The 17,182-nt window shown below is 41.4% G+C and overlaps 1 protein-coding gene across 2 annotated transcripts in view; it reads left to right on the top strand.

Moving 5' to 3' along the window:
• Nucleotides 1–17,182, top strand: part of LOC141163824 (catenin alpha-2) — a 1,318,034-nt gene that overhangs the window by 31,744 nt on the left and 1,269,108 nt on the right. The gene's annotated exons all lie outside the window — the stretch shown is intronic.

Below are 17,182 nucleotides of genomic sequence, written 5' to 3'. Positions count from 1 at the left end.
TCATTTATAGAGGATCTGTCACTGGGTCAAAATGGCTAGTTTTTGCTCCTATGTTATACCAACTCCTCCCATGAGAATTCAGTTTTCAAATTTTTTTAATTCATCATATGGTTCCAGTTATAAGGCTTTTTTTTTTTTGCTAAATTTATGGTCTTCACTAAGGGGGTGATTCTGTGGGGGCACTTCTTTAGTCCATTCTCCATTATTATCCTATAAGCCACACCTCCTTGTAAAGACCATATCAGGTTGCACTAATTAAAAATGCCCATATCTTTGGGGTCATTAATGGTGGAATTAAAAAAAAAGAATGTTCAGAGGAGCAGTTGGAAGAAAATAAAAACTGGTCAATTTTGATCTGGTGACAGGTTCTCTTTAAAGGGAATCTGTCAGCAGGTTTATGCTGTGGAAGCTGTGAGCAACAAGATGTAGGTGTAGAGACCCTGATTCCAGCTGAGAGCCTTATGTATCACTTACTGGAATGCTTGGTGCTGATCTCTGCTGTAGATGTAGCAGTGGTTTGGAATGCTCAGCTGTGCTTAACCCCGCCCACACCACTGATTGGCAGCTTTGTGTGTACATTGTACATTGTGAGCCAATCAGTGATGGGGGTGGAGTTACACAGTTTAGCTTGACTGGCCTGCACGTGACACCTAGTCCTGCAGTAATAATCTGCTGCTGATAAAACACTGAATGTATTGAAATTACAGATTAATAAATGACACATTTCTAGAATCTACATTTCTCTGCTCTCAGATTAAACAGCGAAAACCTTCTGACAGATTCCCTTTAAGTTAATTGTATATAGTCTATATACATATGATGCTACTTCTGGAAAATAATAGATTCTTTTTTTTTCTTATCTTGGCCGTTTTAATTAATCTGTTATTCTTATTTTCTGCTAATAGGATTAGTATTATAGTATAAATGTATCATTTCAGTAATTTCCCGTACAGTGGATTTCACCTTTTTCCTTACGATGATCTATGTGCTGCTGAATCTTTTTCTGCATTTAAGGCACATCTCTATGTTTAGTTTTCTCTATGACGACTCTCTGTAGAAAACCCTTCACATCCAGCTATGGCCTGATGGTTATCAGGGCACCTTGTGGTCTAGAATGATAATGGTAGAACAGAATAAAGTCTGAATTTCACAGCTTATATGTAACGCTCTGTTGCCGTCTACCTGCTCCTGAAAGGTTTAGATTTCCATTCTATAATGACATAATACAAGGCAATTGACCAGGTATTTTTAATAGCAGACATGGGTTCACATAGATAAAGCTATGTCTCTATAAATATTGAAATCCTTGATACCTGCTCCGTTGATGATTGTATGTAGAGATTCCAATGCTGCAGAGGCATCGAAGAAAACACAAATAATGGAAGATCCTACTGATTGAATACACCATGGTCCTAAATTTCAGGTAGGAGCATAACATTGGTGCAACCAGAGCAGCCAAAGAGGTAAAGAAGGCCACTTCTACATCCAAAGCAGGTGGAATTGTGCATTATTAAAAGCTACTGGACTGCAAATGCCCACAGGTTGTTCTTACACAAGGGCCCTCTTTGTCTGCTTCTGTCTGGTGGGTAACAATAAGAACAGACGAGAAAAAGGAGCATAGGCCCGAGAAGATGTACGAGAGATGTTGGCCAACTAGAGATGTTGGCCAATAGGTTGTTTTTCCACAGGAGCCCTCTTCTCTCTCTGTTTCTGCCTGGTGGGTAACAATAAGAACAGACAAGGAGCATACTCCCGAGAAATGTACGAGACTAGGCCAACTGGAGATGTTGGCCAATAGGTTGTTCTTGCACAGGAGCCCTCTTCTCTGTCTGTTCCTGCCTGGTGGGTAACAATAAGAACAGACAAGGAGCATAGGCCCGAGAAGATGTGCGAGACGAGGCCAACTGGAGATGTTGGCCAATAGGTTGTTCTTGCACAGGAGCCCTCTTCTCTGTCTGTTCCTGCCTGGTGGGTAACAATAAGAACAGACAAGGAGCATAGGCTCGAGAAGATGTACGAGACAAGGCCAACTGGAGATGTTGGCCAATAGGTTGTTCTTGCACAGGAGCCCTCTTCTCTGTCTGTTCCTGCCTGGTGGGTAACAATAAGAACAGACAAGGAGCATAGGCCCGAGAAGATGTACGAGACGAGGCCAACTGGAGATGTTGGCCAATAGGTTGTTCTTGCACAGGAGCCCTCTTCTCTGTCTGCTCCTGCCTGGTGGGTAACAATAAAAACAGACAAGGAGCATAGGCCCGAGAAGATGTGCGAGACTAGGCCAACTGGAGATGTTGGCCAATAGGTTGTTCTTGCACAGGAGCCCTCTTCTCTGTCTGTTCCTGCCTGGTGGGTAACAGTAAGAACAGACAAGCAGCATAGGCTCGAGAAGATGTACGAGACAAGGCCAACTGGAGATGTTGGCCAATAGGTTGTTCTTGCACAGGAGCCCTCTTCTCTGTCTGTTCCTACCTGGTGGGTAACAATAAGAACAGACAAGGAGCATAGTCCCGAGAAGATGTACGAAACTAGGCCAACTGGAGATGTTGGCCAATAGGTTGTTCTTGCACAGGAGCCCTCTTCTCTGTCTGTTCCTGCCTGGTGGGTAACAATAAGAACAGATAAGGAGCATAGGCTCGAGAAGATGTACGAGACAAGGCCAACTGGAGATGTTGGCCAATAGGTTGTTCTTGCACAGGAGCCCTCTTCTCTGTCTGTTCCTGCCTGGTGGGTAACAATAAGAACAGACAAGGAGCATAGGCCCGAGAAGATGTACGAGACGAGGCCAACTGGAGATGTTGGCCAATAGGTTGTTCTTGCACAGGAGCCCTCTTCTCTGTCTGCTCCTGCCTGGTGGGTAACAATAAAAACAGACAAGGAGCATAGGCCCGAGAAGATGTATGAGACTAGGCCTACTGGAGATGTTGGCCAATAGGTTGTTCTTGCACAGGAGCCCTCTTCTCTGTCTGTTCCTGCCTGGTGGGTAACAATAAGAACAGACAAGCAGCATAGGCTCGAGAAGATGTACGAGACAAGGCCAACTGGAGATGTTGGCCAATAGGTTGTTCTTGCACAGGAGCCCTCTTCTCTGTCTGTTCCTACCTGGTGGGTAACAATAAGAACAGCAAGGGGCAAAGGCCCGAGAAGATGTACGAGACGAGGCCAACTGGAGATGTTGGCCAATAGGTTGTTCTTGCACAGGAGCCCTCTTCTCTGTCTGCTCCTGCCTGGTGGGTAACAATAAGAACAGACAAGGAGCAAAGGCCCGAGAAGATGTGCGAGACTAGGCCAACTGGAGATGTTGGCCAATAGGTTGTTCTTGCACAGGAGCCCTCTTCTCTGTCTGTTCCTGCCTGGTGGGTAACAGTAAGAACAGACAAGCAGCATAAGCTCGAGAAGATGTACGAGACAAGGCCAACTGGAGATGTTGGCCAATAGGTTGTTCTTGCACAGGAGCCCTCTTCTCTGTCTGTTCCTACCTGGTGGGTAACAATAAGAACAGACAAGGAACATAGTCCCGAGAAGATGTACGAAACTAGGCCAACTGGAGATGTAGGCCAATAGGTTGTTCTTGCACAGGAGCCCTCTTCTCTGTCTGTTCCTGCCTGGTGGGTAACAATAAGAACAGATAAGGAGCATAGGCTCGAGAAGATGTACGAGACAAGGCCAACTGGAGATGTTGGCCAATAGGTTGTTCTTGCACAGGAGCCCTCTTCTCTGTCTGTTCCTGCCTGGTGGGTAACAATAAGAACAGACAAGGAGCATAGGCCCGAGAAGATGTTCGAGACGAGGCCAACTGGAGATGTTGGCCAATAGGTTGTTCTTGCACAGGAGCCCTCTTCTCTGTCTGCTCCTGCCTGGTGGGTAACAATAAAAACAGACAAGGAGCATAGGCCCGAGAAGATGTACGAGACTAGGCCAACTGGAGATGTTGGCCAATAGGTTGTTCTTGCACAGGAGCCCTCTTCTCTGTCTGTTCCTGCCTGGTGGGTAACAATAAGAACAGACAAGCAGCATAGGCTCGAGAAGATGTACGAGACAAGGCCAACTGGAGATGTTGGCCAATAGGTTGTTCTTGCACAGGAGCCCTCTTCTCTGTCTGTTCCTACCTGGTGGGTAACAATAAGAACAGACAAGGAGCATAGGCCCGAGAAGATGTACGAAACTAGGCCAGCTGGAGATGTTGGCCAATAGGTTGTTCTTGCACAGGAGCCCTCTTCTCTGTCTGTTCCTGCCTGGTGGGTAACAATAAGAACAGACAAGGAGCATAGGCCCGAGAAGATGTACGAGACGGGGCCAACTGGAGATGTTGACCCACAGGGTTACTAACAGTTGACTTGGGATCATTTTTCACCCTTGACCTTCACAGTGGGGTTTGGATTTTCCCTTACGTAATTCCCTGATTTCTACCCCCAGAGTAGTCTTCATTAGAAACATTGATGACCCCAAGATAAGAACTAAAGCTACCGTCAGGAATCATAGTCAAACAGTGGCTTTCTACCACTTACAACTGCAATTTGGCTGACAAGGTGGTGCAACGATTGAGGCATGCAGAGTTTATTTATCATTGGTCAGGAGAAGCAGCAGACGGGAAGAATATAAGTAGAGATATAACTTGAAGCTTGTAAGCTCCAGTGAAAAATCTCCATAAGGCTATCTTCACACGTTGCATTTTTGCAGCGTTTTTAATGTAAATTAAAGGCTGATTTTTACAGTACCAGCTAAAGCTATGAGATTTCAGAAACTCATGCACACGCTTGTTTTCTGTTTTCCTGACTGAATTGGAAAACTGATACATTTTAGAAAACTGTAGCATTTAAATTCTTTCAGCGTTTTTGTAGTCATTTTTTTACCCATACAATGTAATGAGTAAGTGCAAAAATGCTGCAAAAATGCAGAAAAATGCTTCTATCAGTTCTTGCACCAATTTTGGTGGAAAAATGCACAAACATCAGGATGGGAAAACCATTTATTTTTGTGATTTTCCCAAGTTTAAACCATAATGTCTTGGTGTCCTTATATTAATTTTAGTACAGTTTAATTAATGCAAGGTGTAACTTAGATTGCAAGGGATACAAGGGAATGCTATCTAAGTGAAGTATTAGATTATATGATTGGTAGCAAATGAAACATTTTGGTAATCTTATATGGTTGTGCATACAGGCACAAATCTAGGATAACGTGTATTCCATATATATCCTTGTTAGCGGTCTGCTGCCACCTCGTTAAACTGTGAAGCGTCCTTCAAGAGGTTCCAAGAGGTTCCAAAGTAACAAAAATGTTTTTAAGAAAGAATACAAGAAATTGGCGCTTCCACTCTGTGTTTCCAGGATTCATCAATACGGTTTATTAGAATGCAAAGATAAAAACACAATGGATTTCGGCTGGGTCACCCTTCATCAATCTCATGAACCTTCATCAACCTGACCCAGCCAAAATGTGTTGTGTTTTTATCTTTGTATTTTAAAAAAACGTATTGAAGAATCCAGGAAAAACAGAGTGGAAGCGCTAATTTCTTGTATTTTTTTCTAAAATACAGTTTAATTAAATTAGTGATATGTGTGAAAGTAAAGAATGTCTGACCAACTCAATTCCCTACCAATGTGTGAAAGTAAACAGTGCCCTACCAACTGAATGCGCTACCAATGTGTGAAAGTAAACAATGTTCTACCAACCCAATGCTTGACCAATGTGTGAAAGTAAAGAATGCCCTACCAACTCAATGCCCTACCAATGTTGGAATATAAAAAATGGCCTACCAACGCAATGCCCTACCAATGTTGGAATGTAAAGAATGGCCTATCAACTCAAAGCCCTACTAATGTGTGAAAGTAAAGAATTCCCTACCAACTCAATGCCCTACCAATGTGTGTATGTAAAGAATTCCCTACCAACTCAATCCCCTACCAATGTGTGAAAGTAAAGAATTCCCTACCAACTCAATGCCCCACCAATGTGTGAAAGTAAAGAATTCCCTATCAACTCAATGCCCTACCAATGTGTGAAAGTAAAGAATTCCCTACCAACTCAATCCCCTACCAATGTGTGAAAGTAAAAAATTCCCTACCAACTCAATGCCCCACCAATGTGTGAAAGTAAAGAATTCCCTATCAACTCAATGCCCTACCAATGTGTGAAAGTAAAGAATTCCCTACCAACTCAATGCCCTACCAATGTGTGAAAGTAAAGAATTCCCTACCAACTCAATGCCCTACCAATGTGTGAAAGTAAAGAATTCCCTACCAACTCAATGCCCTACTAATGTGTGAAAGTAAAGAATTCCCTACCAACTCAATGCCCCACCAATGTGTGAAAGTAAACAGTGTCTTACCAATTCTGTTTTTCCCTTTGCACTTGTGTATTTTTTCATGAACTCATGCAACCTTAGTTCACCTCTGTACTTCATACATTAATCCAGCTGTTTTGTTCAGAATGTCTATTTTTTTTAGCCATGAAAACTTTTTCCTCTATATAATTTAATCAAATTTCCCTTTGTTCACAAAATGTTTTATGGTGTCACATGCGTCTTGCATTAGTGGCCTAACACCTTATATTGTTTATGCTTGTATGGAGGAAGCAAAGTTGAATTTTGGGATCCTGAAAAACGCAGCAAAAAAAAAATGTTGCAAATATGTCGCAAGAAAAGGAGCAAAAAAAAGGCAGCAAAACTTGTGTTTTGGCTACAGCTTTTCCAAGAGATCAGGTTTTGGCTGCAGAAAAAAATGAAGGAAAAAAAAAGTGTGAACATAGCAATATTGTTCCCAAATATCACAAGTCTTTAATATTATTGGTCTTCTAATATTGGCCAAAGGGACCTTTGTGCCCCTTTAGGCTTCAGAGTTCAGGTTCTACTGCAGCCCCTGCACTCAATATACAGTAGATATGCACTTGAAAATAAGTCATTTGGAACAGGAAGGTCTTTACCATGCAGCAACGCTTGAAGAGATCAGTAGATGGTGCATGCACAAGACTCATGGCCAGAAGAGTGGGAAAAAAACTCTGGCAAGGGTTTCTAGAATTCTGAAAACTATTTTTGAAATGTATTTTTTATTTTTTTGAATTATAAGGAATCACAGAATGAGATGTTTCTGACGCCTACTTGGAATGCCACCTGTTGCTTTACCCTCACTGTTATAAGAAATTGAGTTTCGACTCTACAATAAAAAGTTGTACCATTTGTCAACATTTAAACCACAGGCTCAGGCTGGAGTTCACCCTTCTCTCATCACCCTTCCTGTCATTCTGGAAAACATATTGAAGCTCAGCTGGAAAGATTTAATAAAGTGCTTTATAATCAATCACAATGTGATTAGGGTTGTTTCACCATGTTGATATGATATTGACTTTTTTTTTGTCCCATCATAACAGAATAGTGAAGGCTGAAAAGGATTCTTTGACTTTGGTATAGCTTCAATAGTTCACAAATATAAAGTAAAGTCAAAACTAAGACGGAAAACACTTAACAGTAACAATAAAAGTTTGAAAACTTAAAATGTTAAGTGCCCTTTAAGTATCTCAGGAGATAGCATGGGGGAATTGAGGGAAATATTTTAAGTGATAAGGACTCCATGGGCAGGGAGATAGTGGAAAGTAGTAGGATGATATACTCTAATAGGAAAGAAGAACATTTGGGCCATTCTTTGTTTGGGGGAAGGTGGGGGGTAAAAACTTTCCTAAACTTCATAGCATACTGTTGTTTGACTATAGAGTGCTCTGCTCTTCTCAACCCCAAAGCAAGGCTCACATCTAGCATATATGAATGGATAAATGAAAAAACACCCTAATATATCCCAATATTATTTTTTCAAATTTTTGGATATTTTTCAGTTTTTGACTCTATCAACAAGATTTTAACTTAAATGCGTTATCGGGACTCATTTTTTTTTCTATGGGGCCTAGCATTTATTGACAGGTAGTTGCTAACTACCTGAGTGATCTGCTGTGCGACCAACCACTGCTGGCGGTAATTATCCTAATTCTTGTGACATAATGTCGACAGAGCAGTTCCATCTCTTCCGCGCTGCTCTGTCAATGGGGCGTCACAGCTGATATCATCATGTTGACTGACAGGCGACCGCCTTCAGTTAGGCTCAGCTTGCTGTCAATCATCATGACATCAACAGTGACACCCCATCGACAGAGTAGACCAGAAGAGAAGGAACTGCTCTGTCAATTTGATGTCAGATCAAGCAGGAGAATTGTTTCCAGTAGTGGTCTGTTGCACAGCAGAAAAGGTAGGTAGTTAGCAAATACATGCTTATATGTACTTTTCCCCGTAACAAAAAAAAGCATCCCGGATAACACTTTTATAATCTCCAACCTATTTCACCTTTGTGTGGGTCATATTCAAAAGGGTTTTCCAGTTACAGTAGACAATATCCATTCAGCTGTACTGAATACGGTCAAATAGTTAAAAGCAAAATTATTCTCCGCACATTACAAATTTAGTTTATTACCAAAACTTTTTACTGTTTGCAATAATCCATCGAGAGAGAACAATGAGAGAGACACAGAAGGTCTCTTTTACTGACTCCTGCAGTCTCAGAATTATCCTCCCCTTCATAACAATCGTCTGTTGCACTTAGTAGAGCTCCTTTGGTTGTTATGACCTGCTACAAATGTGATGCATAGCCAGATGCCAGCCCCTGGTAGAGTTCCTGATAGAGCCTTGCCCATTCCTCATGGACAATGGTTTCCAGGTCAGTAATATTCTTGGGTTGTCAAGAGACTGGTTCACAAAATCATAAGACGATATTATTGCCTTGTATAAACAACAAAAAGATAAAGAAAAATAAAAAGCCAATGAATGTTCATAGAGATAAAGTTAACAGCAGAGTTCACAAGATCAATGTTAAAGGAGTGTTGGCCATGTAACATGGACATGGCGGAAAAATGGTGCCATTTCTAACTTCTGAATTGAGAGGAGAGCGATGTAGATGACATTGTGTTGGCAAATGCTTGCCTGAATGCATGGATGGTCATCAGGCAGAGAAGATGAAAAAGATTCAGAAGAACTCTGGTCTATCAACTACACCTGTAGTCTGTGGCCATCTTTACAGAACACTACCAACCTCCTCCTCCCAGCCAGGATCCCCAACACGTCTTACACTTTGTAGGCTTGGCATGACATCATAATTGCGATGCATGCAAGAATTTGTACCACGGCAGCTGGACCAGGTTCCTGCAAATGTGGCCATTTTTACAGAACACTACCAACCTCCTTCTCCCAGCTAGGATCCCCAACACGTCTTCCATTTCGAAAGCATGGCATGATATCATTGTTGCGATGCATGCAAGACTTTGCACCATGGCTTCTGGACCAGGATCCTGCACAACTTTTTGGTCATTTATATTGGTAGGTGTAATGCGTGCATCCTGGTAGAATTAAGTCTACCCAATACATCAGTTCCGAGCATCTCCCGATGGAGAAATGAGCAGCACCGGAGAATTTTTTCAGTGAAATTTGTGGGCATGTAAGGGTGGACAGTGACACACCAGTAAGCAAAGTGCAAGTGTGGCACCCCTGAGGGTACGGTCGCCACAGAGATACTGCACTTCACTCAGAGGTGTGGTGTCTCCCTTCTCTCAGGTAAGGAGTGAGTGCTGCACGGAACCTCAACACCTGCATCCAACACTACACTACACCAGGCCAGCAGGAGGGGCAAGACGCAATGTAGTTTCCTGCTGAGCCCTGACCCTGGCTGGGGTGGGGGGAATCCAAAGGTAGGGGGAACCAGTAGTGGGTGTGGGTGGAGGATGTAGTTCATGGGAGCACTCATACAGTAAAGATATAAAATAGGGAAGCCATCTTGGGGTGGTGGACTAGTAGTTGGAGAACAGTTTGGGAGCAGAGTCTCTTTAGGAGCTCTGCTCCACTACAAGGGCCCAGGACTGAGGCCAAGGAGGGGAGCAGGGAGTAAGCTCCGTTCTGCAAAAGGGATCCTAGGGGGTATGGCGAGTGCAGGCGGCACCCGTACACCCCAAACCTGCCAAGTGTCAGGAGGATCTAGGTCGCAAGAAGGGGACCAGCCCCTGGCCCAGTCATGCAGCTTCAAGCCTCGGCTGGAAAAACCGGTGGCTTCTGACTTGTATAGCCAGAAGCCAAACTCTCACTTCAATCCAAGTAAGGTCAAGCAGCAACTCCGACGGACAGGGGGGACCTCGCAGCACCCGAATAGGATTCACAGTGAGAAGCGCAGGGCAGGAGGGAGTAAAGACCCAGCGTGAAGTCGGTCTAGGAAGGTACATATGAAAGTGGGGTTCTTCCAGGTACACCCGAGCTGCCTGAGGAAGGACTGAACCCCCCCCGCCCGGTGAACGCAGTGCGACGCGGGAGGCTTGCACCGGTACAGTGCACCTGTGGACTGTATAAGAACTGTGAGTAAATCTTGGATTACTGCACTGAGCTGCCTCCGCTCCTTTATTTCGCCGGTGCCATTTTCCTCCCTGCACTACAATGCCCAGCGCACCGACTCCATTTCTCTACACTGCCCTGAGGCCTGCTCCACCTGTGGGGAGCCGTTCCATCCCAAGCTGCCCTATCATCTGCCTCAGAGGACTGTCGTAGTGCTGGTGATCCTCACCAGACACCACAGGTGGTGTCACAACAATTTCCCCAGCGAATAATTTTCCCTTTTCAGTGACCGCCCTGGGCCATGGACCGGGCCAGCCACCGTGATATCCCCTGGCTACCGGAGGCCCGGCCGCCGAGTACCCCACGGCCCTGGGGGCGCGTCACAAGTGCTTCCTCCCATGCAAAATTACATCCAGGCATCTCCACAAAACTTAATCTAGCCCTAGATGGAGAGCATGCAAATCATGGGATTCGTTACCCGAAAGGATTAAGAAAACTCCAAACCTCCCTCCTCGTCTTATTACCATTTGCTCTGTAGCCGCAGTTCCTAACAGCTATTAAGTCTTTGTTATAATACGTGGAGTCTCCCAGTAGATCAGTAACTGCAGGTCCCCTGTATATGATTATAAATGCTGTCTATTAATCTGTGCTCGCTCTGACTTCTCCAGGTCATGTCTGTGTAATGCAATAATGTGATTGACAGACATTTTATTAAAAGGATTTTAATTAAGTGACTCAGGAAGTCTGTCACACTGCTATTTCTTTTTTTTTTTCTTCTTTTCTCGGTTAAAAAAGTAGAATCGATAGATTTTCACTGCATGATTGCAAGGCTAAAGTGGATATTATGAGACCATAGTTCCCATGCAGTGTTACTTGGATTGTGATTTACTAAGAATATACAAGTGCATGGCCAAAAAGTATATATATTTATTTTTTATAGAATTTTTTTACATAACTTAATTGAATAAAACTAAATGAAACATTAGGTCCCTTCGTTAAATACATGAGATGTGTAATACCCCTCTTATATAGTAGTCAAAGGTATAAAGGAGTCTCCTATCGGCCACATACAATTTTTTTTCATGCTTGGTACTTGATTGGCTAAAATGCTGCACCTGACCACTGGAATGGACTTCTCACTGCCTAGGACTCCTGCAGGAACCATCTGCAGGGTGAACAAGAAGGATTTCAGATCCCCCCCTGTACAACGAGATGGGTTCCCTAGTTTTGTCCAGATTCAAAGTCATACTTGAAAACTTTTCGGTCTAAGAGAGAGTAACCTTTGAGACATGTGGGGTATCCAGCCCAAAGTTCTGTCTACGGTCACACATCATTTTGGTTTTAACACCCAATTGAATGACCATTCCCAGTCCCCTCACTCCATATTTCTTAATCTACGTCTCTCTAAAATTTCTTGGTAAAGGAAATCTTTGAAAAATTTGCAAAAATTCTCAATAATAAAAGTTCTCTATAGATTTAAGCATTTGAGGTGCATTGCCCTAAAAAATCCCAAAGTTTTCCCACATTAAAAAGATAAGACCTGCTCCACAAAAATGGGACATTTAAAGGGGGTGTCCAATATCTCTAATGCACTTTAAAAATATAAATCTTTAAACCCTAAGCATTTTGAAATTTGCTTTGTATTGAAATTCCCTATCATTCTCCCTATCCCTGTAAGTGTTCTTTTTCCTTACTTCCTGTGATTGTTCAATTGAGGAGAGTCTCAAGAAGTTCGTCACATAAGGATGGCCCTGCAGTCATTTCTTGCAGATTTTATCACCCCCTCTACTGAAATAAATCTTCATCAGGAGGAGGCGATAGAAGCAGGGTGAGTGACACCAGCACTACCCCATGATGATGATTATTTTTTAGGGTGTTGATAGAAGCTGTGGGGTGGTGCTGCTCTGGTTTCACTCTACACTTAAATAGTGTATATAAACTTCTGGTTTACTTCTGTAAATATCCAAGATACAGTTGAAACCAGAAGTTTACATACACTATATAAAAGACACATCTGCATGTTTTTCTCAATATCTGACATGAAATCAGAAAAAACCTTTCCCGTTTTAGATCAGTTAGGATTACCATAATTTTTAATATTTGCCAAATGCCAGAATAATGAGAGAGAGACAATGTTTTAATTTTTTACTACTTACTGCAAAGTCAAAAGTTTACATACATTTCATTAGTATTTGGTACCATTGCCCTTAAACTGAATGACTTGGGTCAAATGTTTGGGATCTCCTTCCACAAGCTTCTCACTGGTCGGAATTTGGGCCCATTCCTCTTGACAAAACTGATATAACTGATCCAGGTTTGTAGGTCGCCTTGCTCGCAGCCTTTTCAGCATTGCCCATAAATTTTCATTAGGATTGAGATCAGGGCTTTGTGATGGCCACTCCAAAACATTGACTTTGTTATCCTTAGCCACTTTGTTACCATTTTGGCAGTATGCTTCTAGTTATTGTCCATTTGGAAGACCCATTTCAGCCCAAACTTTAACTTCCTGGCTGATGTCTTGAGATGTTGCTTCAGTATTGCCACATAATCTTCTTTTCTCATGATGCCATGTATTTTGTGAAGTGCACAAGTCCCTCCTGCAGCAAAACAACCCTACAACATGATGCTGTCACCCCCGTGTTTCACAGTTGGGATGGTGTTCTTTGGCTTCCAAGCTTCTCCCTTATTCCTCCAAATGTAATGATGGTCATTATGCCCAAAAAGTTACATTTTAGTTTCATCAGACCACAGGACATGTCTCCAAAAATTAAGGTCTGTGTTCCTGTGTGCATTTGTAAACATTAATCTGGCTTTTTATGTTTCTTTTGGAGTAATGTCTTCTTCCTGGCAGAGTGGCGTTTCAGCCCATGTTGATACAGTACTTGTTTCACTGTAGATATTGACACAATCTTACCAGTTTCCACCATCATCTTTACAGTCTTTTGCTTTTGTTCTTGGGTTGATATGTACATGTCAGACGTTCATCTCTGGGACACAGAACTCATCTCCTTCCTGAACGGTATGATGGCTGGACATTCCCATCTTGTTTGTACTTGCTTATAATTGTTTGTACAAATGAACGAGGCCCCTTCAGGTATCTTGAAATTGTACCCAATGATGAGCCAGACTTGTGCAAGTCCACAATTCTCTTCCAGATCTCTTGGCTGATTTCTTTAGACTTTACCATGATGCTACACAAAGAAGCAGTGTGTTTCAGGTGTGCATTAAAATACATTCACAGATGTGTCTCTAATTAACTCAGAAGCTTCCAAACACATGATATCATCATATGGGGAGTCCAGAATTGTTTAAAGGCAGAGTAATCTTAGTGTATGTAAACTTTTGACTTTTCAGTAAGTAATAAAAATGCCTTAAAACATTTTCTCTCTCTCATTATTCTGGCATTTGGCAAATATTACAAATTATGGTAATCCTAAATGACCTAAAACGGGAAAGATATTCAGAAAAACATGCATATGTGTATTTTTATATAGTGAATGTAAACTTCTTGTTTTAACTGTATATATCATTCAGAAATATACAGATATCCTGGCTAGTCACTACTTGTAACGTCTGCTACAGGGTGTGTCCCTTCTAGTAATCACTTGACTTCCTATTATAACATTAGAGTTCATTATGCCTATACCAATGTAGTGCCCCAATCCAGCCCAGAAATGCCAAATTTGTGCTCAATTCAGACTGAAGCACTGAAAATTTGCCAGGGCTGTCTAATAAAAATTAGGAGAGCTCCAGCAAATTTGGGACAGTTTTCATGCTTGTAGTCATGCCAGATGTGAAAGTAGTATGGTGCAAATTAATCACAACTCTCTCCCACGAGCAAAGCAACAATTTTTTCTACCGCTTTTTTTTTTTACAGGTTTCCACACCAAAATTTGCAATGGAAATCTTTTCTTATTATTGAATTTTTTGTTGCTTTTTCTCCGCTATGGTGAAGATTTGACTCTGAATTTTTGTATGCCTTTCATTTTGTGTGGCATGTAGCAGCTGAGACACAGATTTTATGGATGTGTCTCTTATTAGGCTGTTCTTTCCATACAATAAAGGTTTTATCACCAAGAAATTATCACAGCTTGGACTACGCCGCACAGGATACCTGGTCTGACCATACTTGCTCCTTTGATAAGCAGCTTACTGTCAATAAACAATCTACATAGAAATCTGTGGAGTGGGGGTGGAGTAGCTTTCTGAGCTCTGCTCTGTCGCAACTACTGCACCCAGTAAACTAAGTTATACATTCTTTGAATCGGGATCTCTTTTCCTACAGATGAGGTAGCAAAAACCTGGTGTCAGATTCCCTTTAAAATCAGTTGCATTTTTTATATGTATATATATATATATATATATATATATATACATATATATATATATATATATATATATTTTTTATATTATTTATATATATATATATATTTTTATCAGGCTTACTCATTGTAGTCTAAATGGATAAAATGCACCAAAAAACACACGAGAGGCATAAACTTTTATGAAATCATATTCACTTTGCTTGAAATGTTGAAAGCAAAGAAAAAATGCAAGCAAAAATTATGCAGCATTTAAGCCAAAGCTGTCTAAATGAAAAAAAAAGAGCTTTTTGTTGGCATCCAATCAGAACTCAGTTTTTAAACAGTCTTTAAACAGTTTTGCTAAGCAGTCTAAGTTATTTTTACACAGGGGTCTAAAAGGAAGACTGTTAACCAAATAAAAATGGAGTTCTGATAGTATGATAGTTTTGAAAAACTGAAACTCTTCTACGATTGAAGAGAATATATCGTAGCTGTAGTTCTCCTCCAGAGCCTGAAGGGTTACATTCTCCTTTTCTCGGTGGAGAATTTTAATGCCGTCGTTTTGATCTTCCTAAAATCGTCCTTTTATTCCGCATCAGAGCAAAAATCACTCTTCTCCTGCCTACTGATTTTTACTTCCCCCTAAGATGGCCCTTGGGTTTTTCTCTACTGGTGAGCCAATCAGCGCTGTTAAACTAACAGTCTGCACTCCCGGCCTGGTGTGTTTGACCTTTACTGTCAGTAATCACTTCAAGTATTTCTTGAAATAAGGTACTCTCTTGGGTAAAAAGGCATCGGTACTGCGGTAACTGGTTTACCGAGGAAGCCAAGTCCTGCGGAATCTCTCATTACATTCATGTCACAGTTCACTAATAGACAGTCTAAACATTGGCACCACCGAGCTGACGTGTGTTTAATACTGGTACTGTCAGGATACAGGAAAGACAGCAGAAGGTAATATGCAAGTGACGTATCGTAGAGAAACCCTTCACGGAATCTCATATGTTTCTAAGAGGACATGGAACCCTACGGGAGAAATGTAGTGGGGATGAATGCGTTGATGAAGCAATGCCTCATTTACAGATTTATGTAAGACGACGGATAAACTCTATACTGTGAAGTGTTGTAGCTTAAAAATAAATCTGAGTAAAGCAATGGATAGTGAAAAAAAATTGTTTTGAATTTCCAAAAACATTGAATTTTTCAGAAATTTTTGGAATTTGATTTTCACAAATCCAGCAAAAGTATTAAACGCTGGGCAACCTTTTACTGTTTTCTTTTGCAAACCAAAATGGGGTTAAAATAATATGCATTCTAACAATGGCTCCAATACTGCATATCTCTGTGTCTTCAGTTCATCTGGGTCTCCAGTTCATTTGAATTTTTCAGAAATTTTGGGAATTTGAATTTTACAAATCCAGCAAAAGTACTGACGGCTGGCCAACCTTTTACTATTTTCCTTTGCAAACCAAAAAGGGGTTAATAGAGTATGATTTCTAACACTGTCTTCAATACTGCATATCTCCTAATCCTTTGTCCCGGTCTTCAGTTCTTCTGAGGCCAAATTTTTTAATTTTTCAGAAATATTTGGAATTCGATTTTCACAAAACTAGAAAAAGTACTGAAGGCTGGCCAACCTTTTACTGCTTTCTTTTGCAAATCAAAAAGGGGTTAAAATAATATGATTTCTAACAATGTCTCCAATACTGCATGTCTCCTGATCCTCTGTCTCGGTCTTCAGTTCTTCTGAGGCCAATGCCTTATGCTGTCACATAGGGGAAGTGACTCGCATCATGATTTGTACTGCTTTCCAAATGACCAACGCAGAGACAAGTGATCCGACTCACATGATGGAATGGAGGGGGCACATGTCATGATGTGTCTAAGTCCCATCGTCAATGTGTAAGGACAATCCCGAGCCTCAGTGGTAGAAAAGATGCTCCAAAACTTCTGGGGAGCTTTGTCAGTGACTTAAGCTTATTTTAAAATTTTTGTAACCCATTCCCTCCCCTTTTCATATTATATTTTAGGTCCAGAGCAGAGCTGTCAACCTTATCTTTAACTTTTTCTGGACAGCTTTTCAAAAAATCATGGACGGCCAACTTTTTTTTACTGACACATTAGAAAACCATAACAGACCATTAATATTTGAAGTGATACATGTCCATAATTCTGATACAAAGATATTATCTGAATTCACAGTGAACTGTAAAAGGGTGAAAATTACAGTCATAATAATCTGCATGAGTTTCTTTAGATTCCAAAAAAAAATCACGAACACAACATTTTTTTTTTATGGACAGGAAAAATAACTGCCCTATTTCTATTTCAGTCTAGGAACTTCGGGACGGTTGGCAAATGGTTGGAAATGGCACATCAATAAGATGCGCCGAATCTGGCGCTTAGCCTCAGCTCAGCACTTAGTCCTCACCTGAGAACTTCCTGAGGAAGTCTGTGTTCGGGGTCCTTGTCAAAACACTAGGTGTTACCATTCGAGTTCGCCCATCTCTATTCGGAATGCATTTAT

Source organism: Phyllobates terribilis, unplaced genomic scaffold (genome assembly GCF_046119375.1).
Source record: "Phyllobates terribilis strain yellow unplaced genomic scaffold, ASM4611937v1 Scaffold_1__5_contigs__length_1240528914, whole genome shotgun sequence".
Classification (NCBI taxonomy): Eukaryota; Metazoa; Chordata; class Amphibia; order Anura; family Dendrobatidae; genus Phyllobates; species Phyllobates terribilis.
Note: the sequence above shows the minus strand (reverse complement) of the source record. Positions and strands in the feature narration are given on the sequence as shown.